Here is an 11,120-nt window from a genome sequence, read left to right on the forward strand (position 1 = left end):
CTACATAGAAAAATGTTATTTATGTTTGTCTACATTTAAAAAAAATGGCATTATGCTTTTGGAAGGAGCTTAAATATAACTAAACATGTCTTCTGTATGACATACAATGCATTAATCTGCATAAAAAAAGAGAAAGAAAATTAATATGTTTTAAACAATTAATTGTGTTTTTTTAAACAAGTAATGATTGGAAAAAAATGATAAACTGGGTTTAGGAATGGGCACAATTAAACAAAATGATTTCTTGTTTCAAAAGGGGAATGCAATCTTGGAGGGAGGGTGGGCAGATAATAACAACACACCAGGAAATGTCAAGGGAGCAAGACTCAATTCAATAGGGCTGGTTCAAACTAAAATGTCCATCAAGAGTACCAACAAATCAGTCCATTTAATATTTCTACATTTTGAAAAAAAGTTAAAGTTCAAAAACGAACTTTAACCCTGAAACAAATATAAAACCACCCCCCCCCTAGCAAGATGTGGTGTTAGAGTCAAGTTCCTAGCTTGTAGGTAGATGTTATTGGCCATCCTCTGTTGCAATTTTCACCACCTCCATTTGCAGACATAAATGGCTCAATTATCAGTCTTGTGGGGGCACAGGGATCTCCTGACACCCTATTACGATTAGGGTGGTTGGACCGCCATTGCCCAACCGCAGCCTCTTCACCATGGTAATCATGGTAGTTCTTCCTCCATGAAAACCCTGGTGGAGAGGAAACAAAGGGGATCATATTGGGCCCCGTTTGCATCTGCACCCTGGGGTGCATGCAGCATGTGCCCCCCTGTGTACATGCACCCCAGTTCCTGCACGTTATTGGATGCTTCAGTCTATGCCATGCAGGAACTGTTTTTGGCATTTCCATTAAGGTGCCAATTTTTAGAGGCACCTCAAATTTTATCTAATATGCATGAGCAGGGCAAACTATACTCTGTTTGTGCAAATGTCTGCATTGCTGCATCACATTTGTTGTTTACTCCTTAAACAGTCACCAAAGCAAAGAAAAATGTCCTTCGTGCAGAGTGTGTTAAAATGCAGGCAGCACACTCCTACACTGTGTGTCTTTAGTTGGGTGGTGGTTCCAGCCTTGGGCTTTGGTTGTTGAGTGGTGGTTCCAGCCATGGGCTTTGGTTGGTTCATTGTTGTCAAAGGCAGGGTTGTTGTGGCTCTCCATGTTGCAGTTGATGTCCTTCCTGCTGGGGTCTGCATACTGGTCTCTCTTCACCGGGGGACATTCAGGATTGGCTCGCAAAGCAACGCGCATCTTTTTGTAGTTACTGTCCAGCTTCACCCTGAAAACCCTCATCAGCCACTGACAGAGCTTCCGGTTGTTGAGGATCAGATTCTCCACAAAAGACAACACAACAAGCACCCACCACAGCACTGGGAGACAGGTGAGCTCCAGTGCTCTTTGGAGGCCAGGAATGTCCGAAAAAATAAAGAAGACAGTCATGGTGACCTCAAGCGCCAGCACGGTTACAAAGAAGTAGTTGTGGTACAAGAGCAAGCAGAAGGGCTTCCCTTTGGTGAACACAAAGGCGTTGATCACCAAGTGGCTGGATTTTAGTAGATACAACTTTGCGCTGGCATAGGTTTCTGTGTTGCTCTTCCCGCTGCACTCACGGTCCCACTCTGTCTGGTTGATGTTAGCCATCGTGTTTCCTGGATACCATGCACTACAGGCATCATCTGGGCTGTACCAGGGCTGTTCCTGCACCATGAGGAAGGCATACGTGTGAGAAGCAATACCCCAAAGAATGTTGAAAATCATGGAGAAGAACAAGGATGGAGAGAAGAGCAGTGCCAGGGGTCTGTATGGGGCCAACTCTGGCCAAGGAGAAGTGGAGGTCATTGTTAGAAAGATGACAAACATGATTGCAAAGTCATGCACAAGTCACTGGTTACTGCCAATGAGGTTACGACGCCAGAACAAAAGAAGTCCATCAATGTATTCAATAATGTGGAAGAGGTACATGAATTTAAATATGCAAAATGATGTCACAGGCACTGCTCTTCCTTCCTTTATAAGATCAGGGACAACATTAATGCTGGCGATTTCTGAATTGAAGGTGCCGCTACTGATGCTTCCTGGTCCGATAAAGAAATCCCAGCATGAGCCATTTTCAGAGCATCTGTGTCCTCATCTACTTACTGCTCAGTATATTCGTTGGGTTGCCAGGAAACTAACGCCCAGGTAGATCCTTCTGGGGCACGGGCTTCAACAAGAATTGCCTGGATGCACTTCAGAATCATGCCTGATTTCTTTGCAATGTAGTAGCAGTCCGAATGTTGTCTCCCATGATCATTGCAGACTGCAGGTTGGCAGCCCTCAGCTCCTTCAGGACAGGCTGGGTCTCTGGTTTCAGCCGGTTTTCCAAGATCAATAAACCAAGGAGTTATAAGTCTCCTTTCTCCTTGGCATGCTATCAAATTCATCATGACTGCCAACTTCCATTGCCTTATACGCCAGGCTCATTACTCTGAAACTTTGAAATGTGTATGGCTTAAGCATGTAAAGGTAGATGGGACTGGTTCGAGTCTACATAAACTGTCCATCTCTGGAGCTCCCTTCATGTAAACAGAACACTCACACTCACCAATAACCTGTGTTTGTCATCCTCTGAAGTGTGGAGGAGGAGAATGGGTACTAAAACACAACAGTGATGCCCTCTGGTGCTTTAACTTGGGCAGAGGGTTCCTCCCTGATGACCATGCAGTGTGACAAAGCACCATCCCTACCACTCCATGCCCCACCATCTTCTATTACATCGCCGGTGGGTACAAACATCCTCAGGTCCAGAGGATCCCCTGCAGTCAGCCATCCAGGAAGATCAGGGAGTGACAGCTCACCATGGACCAGAAGAATGGTCCCCAGGATAGAGAGGACCCAAGGGGGATTCAGAACATGTTCTGAAAACTGTCTCCACCTGAAGGAACAATCCCCAAAAGATCCAGCCTGTCGTCTGTCAGAGTGCCAGGCTTGTCAAAGCAGATGAGTGTCAGCTACCCGCACATGTTGATACAATGGGGGCTCATACTGAAGATAGACTTCAATATGAGCCCCCATACTTGGAAAGTATGTCTGCACAGGAATGCCACTCCGCCAGAGCCCCAATTTTCTCAAATCGTTCCCAGCTGTTGTCTCAAATGTACCCGATTTTCTGTACCCGGATGTATTTAACTTTCAGGTCTGACTTCCTGATTGCTCGATTTACCATGGCCTTCTCATCTGGGTGATCACTGCTCAGCAGATCTCTGAACTTTTTTAAGTGCATCCACTTCGAGTGTTATTGTTTAGTTAGTCTGTTGTTCTTAGTAAGACGACATTGGATTTCTTGGGACAGCAGGGGGTACTGTTTGTCCATATGCTCCACTCTGACTTTCAGTAGAATAGCAGGAAAAGGACTCTCCTGGAGAGGATGTACCCCACAACGCACAGGGCAATTCAGCCGACACTGGTTCTTAACCCAAAGATCTCCATCTCATTCTCCTCACCTTCATTGGTTATCGATCCGTTATTGCTCTTCTGGCCTATCTCTGCTAGACCCCCCTTGATCTGTACCCCCTGCCTGATGGGGTTCGGGGAGCTGCTCAGAGGAGCAGGTGGCTGCAAACACAGACTTCTGCAGATACACTGACTCGGAGGCACGGAGTCACCCTCCAAGCACTCCCTCACGCATAGACACATGAGGAGGACTGATCCGTCATCCACCATTACTACATGGTAGTATTTGTAAACTAGCATTCCTTTCATAACACACAGATAATACAGGTTAAATCAAAAATGGAAAAGTTAGAACACAGCTCAGACTGCACACATACCAGGTCATGACTCTCAAAACTTACTAGGCCTGAAGTGAATATAAGTGATCACTGTGATCATCTTGGCAATATGGACATTCTGGATGCCGCTTATTGTGAATCCTGACATCATATGCTGGAGATCACTGTCCTGAAAATCTGAAGACTTAATCAGACTAAGCCTCACACGGCGTGACGACTGAATAGCACGAACAGCCTTAAAATAGCGTGGCAATTTTTGAACAAACAGAATCATCAAGGACCACCATAGAAAGACATATCTCTGTAGGTGAATACCTGTGAAGTCACACTTGGACTCTATTGCAAAGGGTCACAACTGTTTATTTACTTTACTGTCCTGAGGAAGGTCTAGAGGATTAATTCAACCGAAGACCGAAACGTCGACGATACAGTCCTTCTCCTGATTTATGATTAACTTTCATTGATGATTATCTTACTGTAAAGGAATAGATGTCATCTTTTTGACTAATTGAGGATTGAACTTTTTTGCAAGTGAATTATAGTTTGATTGTACAATTCTTTATTTAATTTGTTTAGTACTGTATTTCTACTATAAGTTGTTCATCTGTACCCTTTTGATTCTTAAAAAGCAATATATAAACTAAAATATTTTTATCAAAAGATCTATTACTCCGTGTCTTTCTCATCTCATAATCTGGGTGTTCAAGCATTTAAGTTGGTTGTATACCTTGTTTTTGTAATTAATTTACAGATCATTTGTTGCAGTTTCTGATTGTTCAGATAAGATTTAATGATCATTTCAAGATAGAATCTTAAACTGGGAAGAGATTACTTTAAATAAAGTCCCTTGCTGGCATCATTTATATACTGTTGATGGACAGCACCTGGTACTTCTCCCATCAAAGATTTCTGCTGCAGCAGCATGGTGTTGCCCAGGGCCATCTGTACTCATGTGTTCTACCTCTTGATCATTCTTACCATCTCTGTGACTGGCAGTTGGTGGTTGTTAAACCTTGAGCTAAAGGGAGAAGGTTGCCTGCTACAAATCCAATACATACATTTCAATGGATCAATTTAATTACACACTGTCTGCGCAGCTGTGGGATCTTGACCCTCAAGCTGACCTAGTTTTCTTGGTGCCCACCCTGTCTCCTACTACCCTATGCCAACTACAAAGCAGTAAGTGTAGTCTCATGGGTTAACACGTCTGCTTCTGAGACATGGTTCAAGTGACTCCCCTGTTTTCAATTCCACCTGCAGCATGGATTTTAAAGCCCAAGCTTGCTGTTGGGAGACAAGAGTTGAAATTTCAGGTTTTCTCTATAACTTTTGTTTTCTGCTTAGGCCACTCTTTCCTTTCAATGTTCTACAGTGCATTTTAATTTTAATTGCATTGCCCAGAGGTCATCACCTGGACCTCAGCACTGTTCATCATGCCCTATGTCCCGATAGTCTCTCTCCCCACATGCCTCTGCCTCTTCTTCCCTTTAATTTCTTCTACACCTCCACTTGCATTTCGTCTTTTTCTCCTTCCTTAACACTGTGCCCTCGTCTCAGCTTGATTGTCCCTACTCTTTCTAAATTTCCTCACAAGGGGGTAGTAATCATTTTACTGTTAAATTGGTTAAAATATTAACATCCTGCGCTCTGCAAACTGAGCTTTTGCAAATTAAAACAAATACATACAATTTGTATAAAACATCAGATATATAAACACCATCAAAATTCCTAATAATAATTTTCTTTAAAGTGCATTGCCTATGATCAAAAGTAGCAAATAGTACTAGACAAGCAAAAAAGCAGCAATACATAATTATGAAACATCTTGTAAGCATTCAGAACCCTTCAGAGTAGTGGCCTTGATATTAACTATGACAATCTTTAACTACAGAGTAAATTCATAGCAACAGATTTAAGTCAAGATAATCTCATGAGTTTCCAGTCTTTCAGCACCAGTTTTAGGAACTTTTGTATAACTGCAGTTCAGAGGGGTATCTCATGACTTTAAAGCATGCAATTACAGCTTGCAGACATGTATGAACTCCATGCTGATTGAAGGGTGTTTTAGCAGCTTCTTCCTTTCTTTCAGTAGTGCTAGGCAGATACAGACCAGGTGAATAATGTTTTCCTCCCGTATTTTGCACAGTCTGCAGCGCATACTTTGTAATTCTTAGATTCATGGCATCGAATAGGTACGACCAGGGAGAACACCAAACTGCAACCTGATGAAATCGTCTTTTAGATGTCTCGCCCATCCTGTCTCTAAATAGGGCAGCATGAGATCTGTGTGTATGCATTTCACTCTCTTTTTACAGTGAGGTTTTTTTCATCAAACCTTTGATAGTTATTTTAAAAGACTCTAGAGGCAAGGGCCTGTCCCATAATGGGCTAACTGCCAGATCATCAATCACTGCTTTTCAGCAATGCCATGATAGGTTGTCTGCGTTTATTTGTAAATCTTGCCAGAGAGCGTGACATATTTGATTTGATCCATTTAACTTTATTCTTTTCTATGCTTTAATATACGCTCCTTTCCGAGCAAAAGTTTGATTCATTAGACCAAACTCTAGCCTTATCCGGGCCAGTGAAACATTGCAGGGGAGATGAAAGAGCGATCTAATTGTCTTGTAGAGAGTCTTGAATAAACTTGAAGGGGCAGATTTACAAGCCCCTTGCACCACTCTTGCGCCACTTTGACCATTGGAAAAGCGACGCAAAAGTGGCGCAAGGGGTTTGTAAATCTGCCCCGTAGTGTCTCTGCCATGCAGTGCCTCTCTTCCATAGGCAAAACTCTGTAATAGTTTTAGAGATATTACTTTTAGCAGTGGTAGATAGCTTGGACCATCTAATGAAATGCGAGTAGTAGTGTGTTTCCCTTCCTCTGCAGGTCATACTTATACTGCTGAAAGGAGCCCCTGTCATCAAATAGTACTCCCATTTATCTGTATGGTTTGACTTGTTCCAATTGTTGGTCTTGAATGTACCGTCTATGCTTTTTCTGTAATTATTGCTCACTTCGATGATCTTAGTTTCTATTCATTAATCATCATGCTATTGACTATTGAATAAAGCGATATTTTATCAATAAGTCACAGTAAGCCGAATTAAATTATACTTAAAAGGATCACTTCATCTGCATAGAGGAGGCTCGATATATCCTTATCTACCAGCTTAGGAGGATATGCAATTGCTTTGTCCTGTGCTTGAGTCAAATCAGCCAGAAATAAGTTAAACAATTATAGTGCTAGGGCGCATTCTTCTTCAGACGCTGACTGAAAGTCCACAAAGTATAGGTAAATTGGTTGTTTGTTTAGCTTGTATTCATCAATAGGCACCATGAGCACTAGTATATTTGTCCCCGTCTCATGTTCTTGGACGTATCCCAATTGGTTTATAGGAATCAATTGGTTTCTTCCACCCAACATGAGTGTTCTCCTAAGAGAAGGTCTGCAAAGAGTTTTAAAAGGTGATGAAGCGATAGCTTTCTGGTCAATACCAATCACCACCTTTAAAAAAGATGCTATTGTGGAACCCCTCCATGAGTCGAGAATGGCTTGTAGTTCGAGTGCCCTGTTGAAAACTACATATAAGCATTCTGCCCAAAAAGACAGGGTAACCTTATACCAAGCTTGTGGAATTCCGTCTGCTCCTGGTGCCACGTCTTGTTTGCTTAAGGTGATAGTTTACTAATGTCCTCCACAGACAAGTTAAGCTCTTGGTCATTGAGGTCTGTCTGCTCAGTTTAGGATTTGCTACCCATTTTTTTTGTACAGCAGGTGCTATGGCTACCCAGTGTTGATTGTAATATTTGGATAAATAAGCAGCCTAGCATGTTTCTTTTAGAGTTGAGGTTGTGACCACTGTTGAGACCCTGCTCAGGTTGTTAACCATTCTCCAGAAATTACTTGAGTTTTTCTGTTTACTGTTTCCGGAAAGGTTTATTTATAGATTTCAGTTTCACTTGAAGCTCGATGTTCCTTGGCTGTCTCCAAGCTAGTCTCAGGATCCTAAAAGGGTCCAATACCATTTCTGAACTATTGGGTTTTGAGAGCCAGTTGAGAAATAGTGTTTTGCAGGGCTGACAGCAGTTGTCCCAATAGAATCTATTTTACTTTCAGTCCAGCACAACTTCCTGAAGCTGGTTGTCACTATCTCACCCAGCAGGGTGTTTACCTATTGCCGGAACGTGCATTTGACATTAATGTCAATAATCTGTTGCCCATGATTGCTTTCTCTTGTTCTTTTGATCTTAACCCCTTCCGTGCTCGTGACAGAACCACTCCGTCACGAGCCACGGACGCGATGTGTTGGTGACGGAGTGGTTCTGTCACGGCGCGGCCGCCCCGCCCACGCTGCAGGAATTCCACGCCTGCGCGGCCGTTCTGATGAGCTGGCGGGGTCATGATGGCTCGTGACGGAGTGGTTCCGTCATGGGCATGGCGGCGCCACGCGCCCCCCCCCCCAGCGCCGTGGCGGAATTACTGCCGCGACCAAGGGGTTAAATCAATGATGAGATATGGTGAAAGTTAGGCACGGGTAATATTGTAAAGTTGATTCTTGAATGTGAGCCAGTGGCTTGATATGTCCATGCAGGAGAGAGTCTTCTTGCTGCCTACTGGTCACTACTCTTAGGACCAAGGCTTCTAGGTCTTTTACAAAAATCAATGCCCTGATGTTTCTTGGGCCATTGCTATCAGGGCAAATGTGCTGATTATAACTTGTACATAGGTGATCCTGTTGTAGTAGGTTTTCCTCTTGGGAGAATGGCCAGAACAAATTCATATTGAAATCACCGGATACTATAATTTCCATGGACATTGTGTCTTGTGATACCTCTAGCAGCATATTTATCAGTTTTATAGACAACAATTTTCTTGCTTCTGAATCTGAATGGATATTTATTAATATGAGAGAACTCCTTTAGGTCTTGTGCCAATTCTTCATTTTTACATCTGGAATATTACTGTTGTCTTCTAAGGCACATGCTCACTTTTCATTTTTAGACCTGCAGCTATGAAAGTTGCCACGCAGCCTCGAGGGCACACATAATTCTTAATTTTTACAGCTGGACTGTAGTAGACCACAAATCCATCCAAATAAAACATCTGTGTTGCCCATGTTTCCTGTAGAAGAGCGATATTGAAGTCCCTAGTAAGGGTTTCAAATCAACATTTCAACTTTAAGAGCGCACAACATTTATGTTCCATGAGCATAATTTCAAATGATCCTTTAGATGAATGGAAGCAGTTGACTGTGAAGGCTGTATATTAGATTGTCAGGCATGTCAGCCTCAATGTAAATCTTCTGCAAACCAACCTAAATTAAGTTAGATTGCACTGTGTGTTCCTAACTGAGAGTGTGCAGCAGAGGAAAGAGGTGCCATTTACCAGATTTTTAAGTATGTTATGTTAGGTTCATTTATTTGGCGCACAGATGCTCCAGCAAAGGAGCGTCCTGGCGCCCGACAAGGTAGCAACACAACACAACTGGACAGAACAGAACGGGGGAAAATTTAAGGAAACAAGAAAGTTTTTACTGCTCGACGGAAAGAGAGCAAGTCCCTGAGGGCGCGAATCGCCGGGGGAAGGGAGTTCCACAACACTGCGTCCGCATGCCCTGCTACGTTTAAAGCGGGGGACAACCGCCAGTTCTAGGTCGGAAGATCTTAAAGCCCGGACCGGAACATAGCGGGCCAGTAGATTGGAAAGGATCGTAGCAGGGGATCCCTTGAGAATTTTGTAGGCTACACAGAGGACCTTGAACAGGATCCTCTGCGCAATTGGAAGCCAATGCAGCGTACGCAGGGTGTTAGCAGTAGGGCAAAATCTGGGTAATCCCACAACAGCTCTCGCTGCGGCATTCTGAATGCGCTGCAGGCGGGAAATTTCCGATTGATTTAATCCCGCTAGAAGGGAACTGGCGTAATCAAGCCTCGAGATCACAGTTGCTTGGATCACAAGTTGCCTGGTGGTGGCATCAAATTTTTTTAGCACAGGCCGTAGTCCACGCAAAATGCCAAAGCAGCAGGCCGCCGTGCGCTTGGTATGGCAGACAAAGGTGAGAGTAGGGTCAAGCCATACCCCAAGGTTTTTTAGCTCAGCAACCGGAGTTGGCGTAGGACCCAGATCCGACGGCCACCACCTGTCTCCCCAGAGATCCGTTTGTTTGCCAAAGATCATAACCTCCGTCTTACTTGCGTTCAGCTGGAGACAGTTGGAAGTCATCCAGCTGGCGACCGCCCGAAGCCCATTCTGGAATCTGGGGGCATCCACATCCGCGTCCCCGCTGATCGTAACCGCTAACTGGGTGTCATCAGCGTATGACACCATGGTCATACCCCAATGCCTGACCACCTCAGCCAGCGGTCTCACGTATAGGTTGAATAACGTGGGACTCAGCGAGGAGCCCTGGGGGACTCCCAGGTCCAAAGGATGGAATTTGGACTGATAAGGCGGGACGGTCACGCAAAAGGAGCGGTTGGCAAGAAAAGAACGGAACCACTGGAGAGCAAGGCCAGTAACACCAGCTTCCTCCAGACGAAGCAGAAGGATAGGGTGGGACACGGTATCAAAGGCAGCGCTCAGGTCTAATAGTACCAGCGCCGCCGTTTGCCCCGCATCTAGCACGGAGCGTAAATGCTCCACCATATACAGTAGGGCAGTCTCCATGCTATGCCCAGCCCGAAATCCATTCTGCGTTCTATCTAAGATGTTTGCCTGAAGGAGATGGTCTGAGAGGACAGAGTTGACATGCGCCTCCGCTACTTTGGCAGGCCACGGAAGCGGTGAAATTGGACGGTAGTTCTCGGGCTTGCCGACGTCCAAAGATGGTTTCTTAAGAATAGGCCTGACTACTGCCTGTTTCCACTTCAGTGGGACTACGCCAGATGTTAATGACGCGTTAATCAGAGAACAAACCGGCGAGAGCCCGTGGGATGCCAGATCTTTAAACAAGGCTGGCCGTACGGGGTCAGCCGGTGACCCTGACTTCTCCTGCTGGGCCAGTTTACTGAAACTTTCTGATGTTAAGCTCGGGAAGGAATGTAAAACATCCAGAGCTAAGGGCTTGAGAGGTCTCTCGGCAGAAGGTACAACCGAGGGAAAGGCTCTATAGATGGTGAGAACCTTTTCCAAAAAGAAGTCCGCCAAGGTTTCACAGTGTTCGATAGAACTCTGATGAGTCGCAGCCACCTTTTTAGCAGTGAGGTCTTTCAGGGCCTTAAAAATGGTTTTGGAAGGGTTAGTGCTGGTGCGAAATTGCAAGGCGTAGAAAGCCGCGCGGGTTCTGCAAACTGCACGATGGTAGAGTTTTACAGTGGCCATATACAAAACTTTTTTGT

The 11,120-nt window shown here is 44.4% G+C and overlaps 2 pseudogenes; both read right to left on the bottom strand.

The window, feature by feature from the left end:
* Positions 1–1,025: 1,025 nt before the first annotated feature.
* LOC144762788 (putative cation-transporting ATPase 13A4) lies at positions 1,026–2,146 on the bottom strand (annotated as a pseudogene).
* On the bottom strand, positions 2,147–3,043 carry LOC144762790 (putative cation-transporting ATPase 13A4 pseudogene; annotated as a pseudogene).
* Positions 3,044–11,120: the final 8,077 nt, after the last annotated feature.

This window comes from Lissotriton helveticus, chromosome 6, assembly GCF_964261635.1.
Source record: "Lissotriton helveticus chromosome 6, aLisHel1.1, whole genome shotgun sequence".
Lineage (NCBI taxonomy): Eukaryota > Metazoa > Chordata > Amphibia > Caudata > Salamandridae > Lissotriton > Lissotriton helveticus.